The sequence below is a fragment of the Lithobates pipiens genome, unplaced genomic scaffold (assembly GCF_037356315.1).
Source record: "Lithobates pipiens isolate NorthernLeopardFrog02 unplaced genomic scaffold, aLitPip1_a1.2 Scaffold_13, whole genome shotgun sequence".
Lineage (NCBI taxonomy): Eukaryota > Metazoa > Chordata > Amphibia > Anura > Ranidae > Lithobates > Lithobates pipiens.
In genome coordinates, this window is record NW_027507718.1 from 154,168,354 (window position 1) to 154,185,791 (window position 17,438).

Below are 17,438 nucleotides of genomic sequence, written 5' to 3' on the forward strand. Positions count from 1 at the left end.
AAAATATATGACCCTGATTTTTTTGGACATCATTTTATGCTGATACGTATTCTTAAACAAATTTGTTCAAATGAATCGCAATAAGCGTTTATTGATTGTTTTGTGCAAAAGTTCTAGCGTATCCAAAATATGGTCTATTTTGATGGCATTTTTTAAATCTTGCCATTTTAGTAAATAGTAATGGCGGTGCTAACCGTTTTAAATTTTTTTATTGTGACTGCCACATTATGGCGGACACATTGGACAATTTCCATACATTTTTGGGACCATTGTCATTAATACAGTGATCAATGCTCTAAAATTGTATTGATTACTGTAAAAATGTCACATGCAGTGAAGGTGTTAAGCACAAGGGGGCCGAGGAATGGTTAAAGTGTGTTCTGGGTGAGTGTTTATTAACTGTCTGGGGGATGGGCTAGCAGTGACCTGACCCTGATCACTGCTCCCGATGACAGGGAGCAGACGATCGGTGTCCTGTGACTAGGCAGAAGCGGGAAATAAAGTTTGTGTTGTAATGTACAATGTTTAATGTGCAAAAGTACTTTTTTTTTTTTTTTTTATATGCTTTGCCTCCCCAGTTTCCTTCATCGCCACAAGAATGGCAGACTGTGGCATCCCATTTTGCCACCCGTTGGGACTTTCCCAACTGCGGTGGGGCGATAGATGGGAAGCACGTCCACATTGTGCCACCACCCCATTCGGGGTCGTACTATTACAACTACAAGGGGTTTCACAGTATTGTGTTAATGGCAGTGGTGTCGGCACAATATGGATTTATGTATGTGGACGTGGGGAAGAATGGCCGGATGTCGGATGGAGGAGTCTTCGCCCAGACGGAGTTCTACCACCGTCTACAGACAGGTGGCCTGGGATTGCCACCTGATACAGATAATGTTGAAGAACTCCCATTCGTCTTCATAGCTGATGAAGCTTTCAGTCTGGACGAGCACGTGATGAGGCCATTCCCCCAAAGAACCCTCACCCCGGAGAGGAGGGTTTTCAACTACCGGCTGGCCAGAGCGAGAAGAGTTGTTGAAAATGCCTTTGGAATAATGGCCAGCCGGTTCCGTGTTTTTCTAACTCCAATCAACATGGCGGAATACAAACTTAAATCGGAGGGCCGGTTATAAAAAAAAAAAAAAAAAATCAGCAGCTGCAAACACTGCAGCTGCTGACTTAATAAACACACTCACCTGTCCAGGGCGCCCGCGATGTCGGCCGCCCGAGGCCGACCCGTCCCTCGGCTCTCGGGTCCCGGCGCCGCCATCCCTTGTAAGGGAAACAGGCAGCGGAGCCTTACGGCTTCACTGCCCGTTTCCTACTGCGCATGCGCGAGTCCCGCAGCTACTGCGCATGCGCGAGTCCCGCAGCGCTTTCTGAATGGGACGCGCTGTGTTCTGGAACACACAGTTCCCAGAACACAGCGCGACTCATTACCCAGAAGACGCCGCGACGAAGAGAGAAGACAGAAGATCTCCGCGGAGGAGGAAGAGGAAGATTAGGATAAAGTGCCTAGCAACAGGCATTTCTGGTAAGTAAAAAAAAAAATTTTTTTTCATTTTTTTTTTTTTTTTGATTTTTTGTAATTTTTAACATTTTTTTGTTTTTCAGGGTGGCCCTCCCCTTTAACCATGTTGTCCTTACATGTTGCATCTTGCACAATTTTTTAAATAAGAACTCTTCTAATTATTTATCATCATTTGGGCCTGAGGCTGGACTTGTTCCCGAAACTATGACAGGCCTGGACACTGGCCGTACTGGCTTGGCCCCCCAAAGTGCCCGTGAGGTTCGGGAAAAATATGTAACTTATTTTAACGGTAGGGGGGCCATTGCAATGCCACACAATCTTTAATTTTTAACAATTAAAATAATAAAAGAAGATCAAATCAAAATTTTGTTTTCTTGCTTGCTTTTGGTTTGTGCTGTCTCCTATGTTATTCTAGTGCACTTGTAGTGCCAAGTGTATTTTCATTAATTAAATAAGACCCATTGTCACTGGAAACACAAAATCACTTTTCCCAAACTGGTATTGAGCATTGAAAGAATACGCCACACATTGTTGATTCTTCAAAATTTTAATTTGGCCACATTCACATGTGCCATTGAATATTTATATGAAAATTTTTTTTTGGGTTTCTTTAAATTTCTTTTAAAAACAGTTTTTAGTTTCCTTTTTTTTATATTTTTCAAATTAGTTTTTTGTTTTTTTTTGTTTTTTTTAATTTTGGTTTTCTTTTTGGTACAAATTATGAAAAATGTAACAACAATCAGCCACAATAATTATAATTTAGGAAGTAACAATCTTAAGAAAAACAAGGGAAATGAAGAACATGATCGATATTATGGAGAAACGGATTATATTCTCCCCAAAATATCGATCATGTTCTTCATTTCCTGCTGCATATTGTCAATCCGATTCTTCAGGAGATCCAGGCTAGTTCGCATGGCATCTATTTCCCCATTCCAGCACATTATCTGGCCAATCAGCCTTTGTGCGCTGTCACTGGAAAACGGGGCCCTTTCCACAACCAGAACATCACCTACAATAGATGATAAAAATTGGTTTTAAAAATATGCAGTCATACATGGATTTCAACAAGCTGGGGTGTCAGACACTCACCTGGTGGGGTGCCCATCTCCCCTACTTCCTCCACCTCTCCTTCCTCAACCTCTCCTTCCTCCACATCCTCGGGGAGGGGGGGGGGCACTGGTGCTTGGAAATGTGTCCCTTTCCACAACCTGAACATCAGCTAAAATAGATGTAAAAACATGTGTTTGGAAATATGCAGGTATACATCGATTACCTGAAGCTGTGGTGTCAGACACTCACCTGGTGGGGTGCCCATCTCCTCTCCTTCCTCCACCTCTCCTTCCTCCACATGCACATCCAGGGGGGGGATGGGGCTAACCTCACATTCATGCTGGCAAGGGCGGCGGTCCCTGGGATCCTGCTTTGTGAGTCTTTTCTCCCCTATGAGAAATTAACAAACAAAAAGGTATACTTAGCACACAGATATTTAAGGCCAGAACTAGGAAGATGAAACCTTGATTAGAAGTGTTGTACAATTGTCTGTTTATGAAGAGATGCAAAATGTGAAGACCTGATAAATCAATTCACTTTGCCAAAAACTACAATAATTCGCTTTTTGGGCCAAGTTTCACAGATGCCGCCTCCCCCCCCAAGTATACCAAGGAACCCCGTGTGGTTTACCCTAATAAATGTTCTCTGGTGTCCCACACTTTTGCTCATGAGTGCAGATGTGTTTTTAACCAGCTGCCAAGTGTCCTCTCCTTCAATTCCACTGAATGTTCTTTTATAGTCATTGTAGTTTGAAACACATCTAAACCACAATGTCCTAATCTTTTTTTTGTTCATAAAAATTACACTGAAAAAAAATGAGGATTAAACCCTGTATCATAAATGAGGTTTGACACGAACAACGAACGAGGGTTTGTTATTAACGATACGATTACTGTATCCACCAACATGAAAGCAGCAATTTTTTACATTGTACAAAGGTAAAGCATATGGATCAGTATGCAATAATCATAATAGGAACACACGACAAGTACTTACTTTTTTTAAGAACTTTCTTGATCCTTCTGTACTGATCCGGCTCCCTCAATTTAAGGTCGGACCACCGTTTCCTCAATTGGTCTTTTGACCGTCGTACCCCAAAACGATTGTGCAGGGTCTTAACTACTTTGGCCATGATTCTGGCCTTGCGCAAGTTCTGATGGGTGTATGGTCCATGCTTGCCATCATAATCCTTACTTCGCAAGATTGCCACCATCTCCACCATCTCTTCAAAGGCCATATTTGAGGCCTTAAATCTCCTCTTTCCGGATTGGGACGTTTGTTGTTCCGGGGATTCGTGACTACTGGAGTCATTAATATCAAGCACCTGTTGTGTTTCCGCCATGTTTCTCCTACTGCGCACCGTAGAGAAAAGGGGGCGGAAAATCTTCTTGGAAAAGAACGTCATAAGCGGGCAACGCAGGCATGGTTCTACGCGTTCGCACTGTATATAACGCCAAAATGCACATGTCGTACGTGCTTACGTACATTATGTGCGCACAAAAGGGCGGAAAAAAAAGACTTGACCAAAAGAACGTCATGGGCGGGCAACGCAGGCATGGTTCTACGCGTGCGCACTGTATATAACGCCAAAATGCACATGTCGTACGTGCTTACGTACGTTATGTGCGCACAAAAGGGCGGGAAAAAAAGACTTGACCAAAAGAACGTCATGGGCGGGCAACGCAGGCATGGTTCTACGCGTGCACACTGTATATAACGCCAAAATGCACATGTCGTACGTGCTTACGTATGTTATGTGCGCACAAAAGGGCGGGAAAAAAAGACTTGACCAAAAGAACGTCATGGGCGGGCAACGCAGGCGTGGTTCTACGCGTGCGCACTGTATATAACGCCAACATGCACATGTCGTACGTGCTTGGAGAAAATAGGAACGGAAGTTGTGAGCAAGCAAAACGAAGGTAAGTTTAAAAAAATTCCCCAAATCAGTGGCATATCCTGCTTATAGATTGGGGTCTATATTGGGCTAAGATTAGGAGAGTCTGGGCTAACATTATTGTTTTTGGCTTGTGTATTGTCTTTCAGAAAAATGAATCAGAAATTTAAAGATCCTGAATTTTTGAGCCTATTTATTGATAAATACAAGGAGCTGACAAATCTGTGGCAAGTAAAGCACACTGATTATTATAATAAACCAGTAAGGAGGGCAACGCTGGAGAAACTTCTGGTATTTGTGCAGACTTGGATCCCAGAGGCAGACGTGGACTTTGTGGAAAAGAAAATTCAAATATTGAGAAATATGTACAGAAAGGAGAATAATAAAATCCTTAAATCCATCACATCAGGACCAGCAGCAGGTGATGTGTATGTACCCAGGCTGTGGTACTTTGACAAACTACGGTTTATTGGCGACCAGAGTAAGGCCAGGGAATCGCTTTCAACCCTTCCCTCCACCCTTCCCTGCAGCATTCCCTCCACCCCAGCAGAGGCTGATGAGCAACCTGAGCCTTCCATCCTGGAAGAAGCGGATGCACCCAGCTGGAGCCAGGTAGTTTGTTACAATAAATAGTGATATTCATAATATTAATGATGTTAACTAGATGTTATAATTTAAACGCTATTATTGATGTTAAAAAAACAAATATTTTGACATATCAATTTACAGTAGTGGCCACAAATGTTTGTCACCAGCAGAAACAAGAAATACTGGTGTCATAATGATACTCTTTTATATGTATTAACAGAATTTTGAAGTCAGGAGCTGAAAAATGTTTATGATTGAACAAAAAACTAAAACGATGTCCCTTTTTTATACACAGGATGAGCTCAGCCAGGAGGAAGTTGTGGAAAGTGGCAGGCAGGAGGAGGCTGGACCCACTGTCAGCCAGGAGGTGGCCGGGCCCAGTAGGAAACTTACACAGTCGCAGGTGCCTCCCCTCCATCTTCCGGCAAAAAGGCAAAAGAAGATGACAGTCACACAGGAGGAATCACTGCGCCTCATTCGAGAGGCTACAAATGTCTTAAGGAGCCCCCCTGAAGCTGAAGAGGCCTATGGCTGCTATATAGCCAGCCGGTTGCAGCAATTGGAGATGGGCCAACGCCTCCAATGTGAGAGAATCATTTTCTCGGCCTTGTAGAAGGGGCTGAGTGGCGAATTAACTGCTACAAGCGAAATCGTGGATCAAGTTCCTCCTGTTCCTCCTCCTCCTCCTGCCACAAGTACACCACCAGAGACACAGCCTCACAGGAAGGCTGCTGAGAAGTCTGCAGGGAAGGGTGCAGTGAAGGGTGGAGCGAAGAGAAGAAAGTGATGACCTGGCTTCAGTCTGGTCTGACCAAAGATGCAGCCTGTTGTACCACAGCCTGGGGACATATATACCATCTGCTGCTGCTCTTGATCTCTGGGATTCAGGGACCATATTGTACTTCTCAATATGGCAATTTTCTTTTCCACAGACTTTAATGTTTGCCCTGGGGCCAAAAGGCTACACAAATGTCACAAGTTTCTCCAGTGTTGCCTTCATTTTGATTTTTTGAACCAGAATAAATGGATATTTTTTTTGGAAAATATAATTGCCTATGTGTTTTTTGGTCAAAGACATTTCTAAAAGACAATGTGAAATTAACAATGGACACCAACCTCCTTGAGGTTCCAAAAAAAAAAAAAAAATGTTATTGTGGTAACTTGTCACCACGAATAAAAATAAAAAGGTTATTGTGGTAATGACACACACAAAATAAAAAGGTTATTGTGGTAATGACACACACAAAATAAAAAAGTTATTGTGGTAATGACACACACAAAATAAAAAAGTTATTGTGGTAATGACACACACAAAATAAAAAGGTTATTGTGGTAATGACACACACAAAATAAAAAGGTTATTGTGGTAATGAAGAAAAAGGTTTTTGGTGTTAACTTGATAGAATAATTAAATATGGAGATCACTAGAAAATAATTGGGAAAGAATTATACGAAAAATATGGATGAAAAAATAAAAAAAAGAGGACTACCAAAAAACAAAAAAAAACATTATTACTGAGATGGGGCTTTAAACTAAAAACAATATCATTCATGAGATGAGGAGAAATAAGCCAGAAATGTGTTTTGTGAGAACTCTGTGAGTGAATATGAGCAGCAAAGCAACTTCGTTCTTCTAGCATTATAAAGAAGATGCGCTGCATTTAAACGAGCACAGAATTTGCAGCATGACGAATGTGCTACTTCCAATACGAACTGGAGTTTTACAAGACCGAGCACTTCCGTCTCGTACTTGCTTCAGAGCATGCCTCGTTTTTGGTCTGTCGGAACAGCATACAGACGAGCGGAATTCTACATCGGAACTGGGTCCGGCGGAGTTCCGTCGGAAAAATTTGAAGCATGTTCCATTTTCTAAAGTCTGTCAGACTCTTGCGAATCAAAAGTCCGTTGCAGCCCACACACGATCGAATAGTCTGCCGGAATCATTCCGTCAGACTTTGGATGTTGAAAAGTCCGCTCGTGTGTACGCGGCATTAGAGTCGATTCACACAGGGGTGACACGACTTCCAAGACGACTTTGTGAGGCAACTTGCAGACGACTTGAACACGACTTAGATACGACCTGGGGCGACTTACAACATGACTTTAAGTCGCCCCAGGCCAGGCGACTTTTGCCGCAGCCAATCAGATAATGAGCTCTGAAGGGGGAACTCCACACCAAATTTAAAAAAAAAATGGCATGGGTTCCCCCTCCGAGAGCATACCAGGTCTGGTATGGATTCTAAGGGGAACCCCCTACGCCGAAAAAAAGGACGTGGGGGTCCCCCCAGATGCATACCAGACCCTTATCTGAGCACGCTACCCGGCCGTCCAGGAAAGGGGGTGGGGACGAGAGAGCGCCCCGTCTCCTGAGCCGTACCCCCCCACCCCAAAGCACCTTGTCCCCATGTTGATGAGGACAAGGGTCTCTTCCCGACAACCCTGGCCGTTGGTTGTCGGGGGTCTGCGGGCGGGGGGGCTTATCGGATTCCGGGAGCCCCCTTTAATAAGGGACCCCCAGATCCCCGTCCCCTACCCTATGTGAATGAGTATGGGGTACAATGTACCCCTACCCATTCACCTGTGAAAAAACTGTACAAAAAAAACACAACACACAAGGGTTAAAATAGTTTATTGCACAGCTCCGGGGGTCTTCCGCCTTCGGGGGTCTTCGTGCCAGACTCCTCCGCTATCTTCTGCTAGCTCTTTTACTAGCGGAGGAGCCCGGCTTTCTTCTTCGCCGCCGCCCTATTCTTCCGACTTCGGGGGTCACAATGACAGGGACGCGACGACTTATATAGGGACATCACCGGATGATGTCCCCGCCCATTATGATGTCACAGTCCCAGAGGATGCTGAGACTGTGACATCATAATGGGTGGGGAAATCATCCGGGATGTCCCTATATAAGTCGCCGCACGCCGTGTCCCTGTCATTGTGACCGGAGGCAGCGACGTGGCAACATCTAAAGAGAAGAAGAGAAAGACAGAAGATGGCGACAGCGGCGACAGAAGACCGGCCCGGCAAGAAGAACCGAAGAGGGGGACAAGACCCCCGAAGTCAGAAGAAGAGGGCGGCAGCGAAGAAGAAAGCCTGGCTCCTCCACATAGGGTGGGGGGCCGGGATCTGGGGGCCCCCTTATTAAAGGGGGCTCCCGGATTCCGATAAGCCCCCCGCCCGCAGACAACCAAAGGCCAGGGTTGTCGGGAAGAGGCCCTTGTCCTCATCAACATGTGGACAAGGTGCTTTGGGGTGTGGGGGCCGCGCAGGCCCCCCCTTCCCCAAGGCACCCCCCCATGTTGAGGGCACGCGGCCTGGTACGGCTCAGGAGGGGGGGCGCTCGCTCCTCCCCACCCCCTTTCCTGGCCGGCCGGGTAGCGTGCTCGGATAAGGGTCTGGTATGCATCTGGGGGGGACCCCCACGCCGTTTTTTCGGCGTAGGGGGTTCCCCTTAGAATCCATACCAGACCTAAGGGCCTGGTATGCTCTCGGAGGGGGAGACCACACCAATTTTTTTTCATAAATTTGCCGTTGAGTTCCCTCTTGAGAGCTGATAATTCTGTTAGAGTCGCCTCCGTATAGATGGAGATCCGACTTGGAGGCGACCTCCATTGAAATCAATGGGTACCAGTCGCCTACAAGTTGGATTGAAGTAGTACAGGAACCTTTTCTGAAGTCGGAGCGACTTCAGTAGTGTGCATTAAGACGGCTCTCATTCACTTACATTGATTTTTACATGTTGTCCGACCTGAGGTGACTAGGGGCGACCTGAAGTCGGATCTGAGTCGCCCCTGTGTGAACCGGCTCTTAGTGTCTCAAGAAATGAGATACACCTGATGTACTGAAGGCCTGATCAGATGTGATCAATTTTCAGTGATTGGCACCATAGTTTGTAGAGTCTATAACTTTCACAAAGACCAAATAATATACACTAATGTGGGTTATTTTTACCAAAGATATAAATTTTGGCCAAAATGTATGAAGAAAAATTACTAATTAGCAAAAATTTATGACAGAAACAAAGAAAAGGGCATTTTTTTTACAAAATTTACGTTTTATTTTATTTATAGCACAAAAAATAAAAAACACACTAGTGATTAAATACCACTAAAAGAAATCTCTATTTGTGTGGAAAAAAGGACGCAAGTTTCATATGGGTACAGTGTTGCATGACTGAGTAATTGTCATTCAAACTGTGAGAGCGCTGAAAGCTGAAAATTGGTCTGGTCAGGAAGGGGGTGTTAGTGCACTGTCACTGTATTGAGGTGGTTAATGTACACTTTTTTCCCCAGGTGAATGCACCCCATACTCATTCACATAGAGTAGGGGGCCAGAATCTGGGGGTCCCCTTATTAAAGGCCCGCCAACCAACCCCGACAACCAACGGTCAGGGTTGCGGGAAGAGGCCCTTGTCCTCATCAACATGGGGACAAGGTGCTTTGGGGTGGGGGGCCGCAGGGCCCCCCCTTCCCCAAAGCACCTCCCATGTTGAGGGCACACAGCCTGGTACGGCACTGTATTGAGGTGGTTAATCTTCTCAAAAATAGCATCAGCAGTTGCTTCAGTAAGATCAAGGAGGCGGTAGAACTGGTATTTGGTTCTACCAGCTTCTTCATCAAAATAAATGGCAGCCATAGCTAATTTTTTGCTTGTAGATATGTCAGTAGTTTCATCAATCAGTAAGGAAAAGTGACAATATGCTAGCGTTTTGCACAACTCCTCTCTCAGACACTTGCCAATGACATTCTTAACCAACATGGATCCAATAGTCCACAATTGATGGATTTTGCGATTTTGGAGTCTGGAAACCAGTCAGTGAAATTACTGCTAAGATCATCTAACAGGCTTAATGCTAAAAAAATTTGTGCAATAAAATGTACCATTTTTAGCTCACTTTCGAAAGACCTTTTCTTATGAGCTAACACTACTGGATCTGGTAGTGTTTGCTTAGCAAAAATAACAATACCAGCACTGGCTTGCCTAGCTGCAGCAATATCCTTGTGTTTAGAACTTGTGCAATGACTGCGTACATCACGAACACAACCATATCCAATGCTAAAGACTTTTTTGCACCACACACACTTTGCATTTTGTTTTGATTCAGCATCTGCTCTTAACCAGAATTTGAACTCAACGTCTGTCAGCCAAGCAGCAACAAAAGAATAAGGGCCGGTTCACACAGCGAGGCGCGGCGAGGCGTCTCCGACTTACCTCGCCGCGACCTGCGGGGAGCTCAGCGGCGACTTGCAGAGGACTTCTGTATAGAAGTCAATGCAAGTCGCCCCCGAAGTCGCCCCGAAGTAGTACAGGAACCTTTTTTCTGAGTCGGAGCGACTCGAGTCGCTCCTCTCAGAACGGTTCCATTGTACAGAACGGGGGCGACTTGCGGGAGCGAGGCGAAGCGAGCCGTGTCGCCTCGCCTCGCCTCGCTGTGTGAACCGGCCCTTAAGCCTAACTTTGCGAGTTTTTTTTTCACAAGGTCGTAGTGCCTCTTCCATCATATCTAAAGTGGAACTGCAGAATACAGACAGTGCAACCTATGGCAAACTCAAGCCCTGATATTTGTTGTATTACAAGGTGCAAACTTGCTTTGAACAAATCTTAAAAGAATGTGCCATGAACTAATAAAATCTGCCTTGTGTGCTGCAGGTGCCTGCCTGAGAAATAACAAATAGCTATGAAAACTGATCACAGGAATTTATTGAAAGGTTAACACCAAGAGGCATCACGTGTGAAGTTCTGCAGGTGTGGATGTCTGTACAAAAAAACAAAAGAAATAATGTAGTCCAATTCTATGTTGCCCATTTTCCTTGAAATGTGTGGTGCTAGTACAATACAAAAACACTTACAGTTTAGTAGATCGTTTTCTATAATCTGGTGGTGGCGGCGGTGGTGTTGGCTGCAGAGCCATACAGCTAGCTATCTTCTTAATATGTTGATTTCTATGGGAGGAAAAACTACATCAAAATCAAAATTGAACTGAGAGAAGAAAAAAAAAACACAGGAGGGAGGAAACCTAAAATGAGAAAAAAACTAAGTGATTAAAAACCCCCCACCAGAAATTTAGTTGTGTACTTACCGTAATCTGTAGCTGTGGTATTTGCAGGCAGCCCTTTGCCCAGAGGAGTAACTTGATAGGAGCAGGCTGGAAGGAGCAGGCTGGTCCAAGAAGACTGGAAGGAGCAGGCTGGTCCAAGAAGACTGGAAGGAGCAGGCTGGTCCAAGAAGACTGGAAGGAGCAGGCTGGTCCAAGTGAATAAAATTCTGGTAAAATCTACCTACGTAAAAAAAAAAAAAATAGGAGGGAGGAAACGTAAAATGAGAAAACAGCTTAGTGATTAACCCCCTCCCCCCCCACAAATGAATTTGCGTACTTACCGTAATCTGTAGCTGTGGTATTTGCAGACAGCCCTTTCCCCAGGGCAGTAAAACTTTGTCCAAGGTGGCTGGAAGGAGCAGGCTGGTCGGTCCAAGGCGGCTGGAAGGAGCAGGCTGGTCGGTCCAAGGCGGCTGGACTGGAAGGAGCAGGCTGGTCGGTCCAAGGCGGCTGGACTGGAAGGAGCAGGCTGGTCGGTCCAAGGAGGCTGGACTGGAAGGAGCAGGCTGGTCGGCTCAAGGCGGCTGGACTGGAAGGAGCAGGCTGGTCGGTCCAAGGCGGCTGGACTGGAAGGAGCAGGCTGGTCGGTCCAAGGCGGCTGGACTGGAAGGAGCAGGCTGGTCACAGTGGGGTCGAGAGGAGGAAAATCTACATGAAACAGATAGGCCGTCCCCAACGCAGACCAGAGAGAGAATGCTTTTGCACAATACGAACACACAAACAGATTGCAGTGCTATGCCCGCGGGCCCCAGCCCAGGCCCCCAGCTATCTGGCCTGGCTGGGCCTGCCCTGGACTCATGGTCATCATGGCCTGCCTCAGCTGCCTGGCAGGCAGAGTGAGCCTCAGTGGCAGTGCCTCACTGGTCTGGGCCAAACAACATTACAAGAGACACACAGTCACAGTCACACACACACAGTGAGACTGTCTGTCTGTCAAAAGTCAGTCACAGACAAGTCAGACACTGCTGTCTGTCAGTCATACTCAGCAGAGAGTCAGTCAGTCACAGAAGCAAACAGTATACAGTAACACTCACTCACGTCACACCACTGTCTGTCTGTCTCTGTCACCACCAGTCTTCATCACCACCCCCCACCCGGCCCACCGGCAGCTGCCAGCACCACCGACCGACCGACATGACAACAACACTCACCGACCGACCGGGTCACTGCTGGACTGTGACTGACTGTCTGACCGTCTGACTGACTCACTCGAGAGAGACACCGGGCACGGCGGCGACGGCGGGCGGTTAGTGGTGGGGCAGTCTTGGTCTTGCTGCTGGCCTAAAAACTTCCACAATGACAGTCTTGTTCAGGTCTTCTTGCTGCTGCCTGCTGAGTCGGACTCGGGTCGGGCCCGGGCGGGGGGTCGTGTGTGCGCCGCTGCTCAGGTCTCTCTCCAGTGACGCGTCCCACGAGGCTCCTCAGTCTGCCCGCTCAATTGTTCTGCCATTTTTACTGCCACTTTTCCCTTACTACGGACTTTTACGGGCACCGGAAAAATGCCTTGTTTTTACGGGCTGCCCGTAAATCTACGGGTGGTTGGCAACACTGTTCTGTGTACAGAGCACCTCCAGATAATCATGTTTCATCGCATTTTACAGAAAAATTGCAGCCCTACAGATTAAAAAGAAAAAAAAGTGGAGTAACCCTTTAAATAAGCCTGTCTGGAAGAAGTGTAGAGACAAGGTGGTAACAGCTTTGTAAGAGCTGAAATTGGTGGCATACTCTGTGGCAGACGTCAATTGATGTTTTTCAAGAGTGGTGTTCCCCGCTGTCACGGCAAGGAGTGCATTATGGCTGAAGCCATGGTTGGTGGATCCCTCCAAAAATTTAAAATAATGGTGCAAGACACCAGAACACAGATCTAATCTAGACACAAAGAAGGGAAAAAGGGACAACGAAGGGGCGGCAACGGGACTTTATATGAAACAAGACATTGAGGGTCAATTAACTCAATCAATAAAATAATAATTTATTGGAGATAGTACAGTAAATAAGTCAATAATAAGTCAATGTTATAATACATAAATATAAAAAAATATAAAAATATGATAGTAACAATCAAATTCATATTATATAAACATTAATATATATACTTCATATTATAGTAGCATAATTACACATAATTAGTAGCAGACCGATAGTACATCCCAAAGTGCATATACAGTAGAAACCAATAAAATGAATTGATGATTTAAATAAATCAAACCCATGGGGAAATCTTGGTTATTGAGGCAAAATATCCACTGGTAAAAAGCTTGACGCGTTTCGTGGACTGTATCCACTCATCAGGAGCTGCTATAGAAATTGGGGTACCTGTGACAAATAATATACTGAGTATTAATAATCAATGGTAGTTGATTATACAGGAAGAGAGGGAGCATACACAATGGTCCTACCAACTCTTACCTATAGAATAACAAAAAATGGACATAGAACTCATGGTAGTGAAGATTTACATCAGAGGCACTGGGATGGGGAATCTGCGTCTTTCCGGGAGTTGAGGTGACATCCAAGAAGCCGGCAAGCAGGCCAAGAAGTGAAATGGTCCTGAAAGTGTCTGGAGTTTACTCAAGCCGAGTTGGTGTGGTGGAGGGGAGCTAAGGAAACTAAAGAAAAGAGGGATAATAATGAATGTGAAGTGGGATAGGGAGAAGAGGGGAGTTAAATGGTAATAATATATGGAGAGACAAGGAAAAATATGTGAACCAATGAATATTGGACAAGAATATTCATCCCAAGTAAGAAAAAAATGTGCAAGAGGTGAACACAGGATTTACAAACCACAGTGACCATATCACCATGAAAATAGGAGACCCAAAATAAGAGGTCATAAATTACCTGAAATGAAATTGTGTGTTGTATGAGAGTGACGGGTGTAAGGAAACCCTATTGAAGTAAAGAATATCCTCCAATGGAAAATCAGTGATGAAAGTAGCCTGCAGCACCGGCGGGGATGTGACCAACGTCACGCAGAAAATGCACAGCTCAGAGAGCAAGAGTACCCACATCCGAACGACTTGCACTCACATGAGAGAGCCCAACAGCCCTCGTGCTGAACGGAGTTGAAAAAACAAACACGTCAGTGTTCAGCGCCACAAATCACGCCGGACATAAGGCGTGTGGGCATGACGTCGATGCACAGCGAGGACGAGCCCCCCCCACCAGAGACCCTGCTTAGCATCCAAGATCAGACGAGATTGGGTGCATTCAGGGTGATGTTGCCTTAGGCAATCTTGCTGTCCACTCTCAACCCTCTTGACAAACGCCAAGATGGTCACCTCGGCAAACAAGCAGAAAAATTAAACAGGTCGTCGACACCAACAACATATTAAAAAAAAGCCTACGGTACCTGGCATTCCCAGGCGGTCTCCCATCCAGGTACTAACCAGGCCCGACCCTGCTTAGCATCCGAGATCAGACGAGATTGGGCGCATTCAGAGTGATGTGGCCGTAGGCGATTTTGCTGGCCGCTCTCAACCCTCTTGACAAATGCCAAGATGGTCACCTCGGCAAACAAGCAGAAAAATTAAACAGGTCATCAACGCCAACAACATATTAAAAAAAAGCCTACGGCACCTGGTATTCCCAGGCGGTCTCCCATCCAGGTACTAACCAGGCCTGACCCTGCTTAGCATCCGAGATCAGACGAGATCGGGTGCATTCAGGGTGATGTGGCAGTAGGCAATCTTACTGGCCACTCTCAACCCTCTTGACAAACGCCAAGATGGTCACCTCAGCAAACAAGCAGAAAAATAAAACAGCGACGGTTAAACGACAGGGGTGGCGTGATGACATAGGCGCCATCACGGAGGGAGGGGCTTGAGGGAACCGGCCGGCCGCGAACCCCCCCCTGTCTCCGGAAGCCGGGGAGAGCAGGGAGAGTGCGGGGTGTGAGAGACCCCGCTGGTGGATGGACTTCCGGGTGCTGTCCTATCCCCCCAGTAGGATCCCAAGGAGCCGGGGGAGCTGGTCAGGCAGAGTAAGAGAGGAGAAATAAGAAGGGGATGATGAACGGGGAGACGCCGTCTTGACAGGAAATCGAGACCCAGGTGGAGCTCCCCCTTCCCCCCCCCTCGCTAATTCACACGCTGTGGCTGCGTACATCCTGGAATGGATCTGTGAAGCTGTAGTTTCTTATACCACTCAGCGACAGCAGGTGACAGAAACCATCAGGGTAAGCGGAGGGAACGCTTATGGAGAGAGCCGTGAGTATGCCTTAATGAGTTACTTTGGATAAATCCACAGAGAAGAGGTAATGAACAGCTGAATGTATATACACAAGAAGTTTTGCCTGAATAAGCTGAAGCAATGAGTGATCGAGTGTTAATGTATTTGAAGACTGCTTAAATTTGCTGAAGTTTGGTATGGCGGAAGGTGCTGATTATAGCTGTATAATTACCTCTATGATATAAGACTCACTAGAATCAGCAGAAAGAGGAGCTATCGAAGAGAAATATATATGGTGTACACCAGTGGGACTGGCTCTGTGAATATTAAGGCGGTATGTCCAGCAGGGCATCGTCTAGTAAAATATATTATTTTTGGCATTTAAAAGCCAGGAAGTATAAAATCAAAACATCATGGCTCCCTATTGCTTCTAGATAGAGAGCTATTTAATCCAAATGGTAAATGATGCTCTGACCCCCCCCCCCCCCATCTGACTCCCACCCAACAGTAGCTGTGCAAAAGACCCACCCTCTGGGAGGAGAGGTGATTCTAAGAAATAATTAAAAACAATGAACTTTAATCATTATTATTAGAGAAAATCTTGCGAACCCAGGATCTGGGACTATTAATAACTCAAGCAGCCCTTTGGTGGATTAGGGGTGAAGGAGAAATTTGGGTGGTGAGTCGGAGTGATGAACTCTGGGAATACTAAGATTTGGCCTGGTAAGCATAACTACAGGCACACAAATGCCAAGGAGTTAAAATGTTAAAAGGGCATCAAGGAGTGAATTACCTGATTAACCAGTTGATCTAACTCGGATTTCCTCTGTACCAAACGAAAGCCCGGAAAAATATTCCCCCCCGTAAGAAGGCGAAGTGGGCAGTAACAAAATAAAATAAGCATCTATAACTACTAAGCAAGAAAATCTTGGAAGTGAAAAAATCAGGTGGATCTCTGGGTGGTGGGTGGAGGCCCCTGTAGCCCCCTCCCTCCCCCTTTTGGGCAAATGAGAGGGTGAGTGAGGAGGTGAAGAAATAAGACTCAGGGAGGTTTAGCTGGGGAATGTCGGATTTACCGCCTTGATTTGGAGGGAGGTAGGGGACCCTGGACTGAAGGAGGTTTGGCTGAGAGACCTCCAGAGGAAGGAAGAAAGTAGGGGATATATTACAGCAGGGAAGTTAGTAAGGAGGGGGAAAGGTGCAACATGAGTAAGTCTGGGAATAAAGGCCCGAAAGGGGGCAGATCTAAAACTCCAAAAGATCAAGCAAACTCTATCAAACAATATATGAGTCAAGGGGAAAGCCCCCATAGTAGTAGTCGACAGAGTAAACAGGATCAGACAAAATTGGATAAAAAAAGGGGAGCTGGCAAGAAGGGAGGGGAAACATCTGATCAGTCCAGAGAAGATCTCACAACAGAGAGTGAATTAGAATCTAGCAGAATGGATGAATTAAATGCTTCTGCAGTAATACCCACCAAAGGAGATATGCAGGAAATGTTTTCTATTCTGGAGAAGACGATTCGAACTGAGCTGAACTTATTGAGAGGAGATCTGGGTCAGGTCTTGGGGAGGGTAGAGGCGGTGGAAGGGATAGTCGACGAACTGGCGCTTGAGACTGAGAATTTAAAGCAACAACTTAACCACTTCAGCTCCGGACCAATAAACACCTTAAGGACCAGAGGTCTTTTTGCAATTTCGCACTGCGCTGCTTTAACTGGTAATTGCGCGGTCATGCAATATTGCACCCAAACGAAATTTGCGTCCTTTTCTTCCCACAAATAGAGCTTTCTTTTGATGGTATTTGATTGCCTCTGCGATTTTTTTTTTTGCGATATAAATGGAAAAAGAGCGAAAATTTTGAAAAAAAAAGATATTTTCTTCTTTTTGTTATAAGAAAAATCGAATAAACTAAATTTTAGTCATACATTGAGGGCAAAATTTATTCAGCCACATGTCTTTAGTAAAAAAAATGTCAATAAGCGTATATTTTTTGGTTTGCGCAAAAGTTATAGCGTCTACAAACTAGAGTACATTTTCTGGAATTTACACAGCTTTTAATTTATGACTGCCGATCTCATTTCTTGAGGTGCTAAAATGGCAGGGCAGTAC

General features: G+C 45.5%; 2 non-coding genes across 2 annotated transcripts; both read right to left on the reverse strand.

The window, feature by feature from the left end:
• Positions 1-14,497: 14,497 nt before the first annotated feature.
• Positions 14,498-14,616, reverse strand: LOC143977517 (5S ribosomal RNA). The gene has a single exon (XR_013273793.1). It is a non-coding gene; the product is annotated as a 5S ribosomal RNA (ribosomal RNA).
• A 108-nt stretch (positions 14,617-14,724) lies between these two features.
• On the reverse strand, positions 14,725-14,843 carry LOC143976774 (5S ribosomal RNA). The gene has a single exon (XR_013273068.1). It is a non-coding gene; the product is annotated as a 5S ribosomal RNA (ribosomal RNA).
• Positions 14,844-17,438: the final 2,595 nt, after the last annotated feature.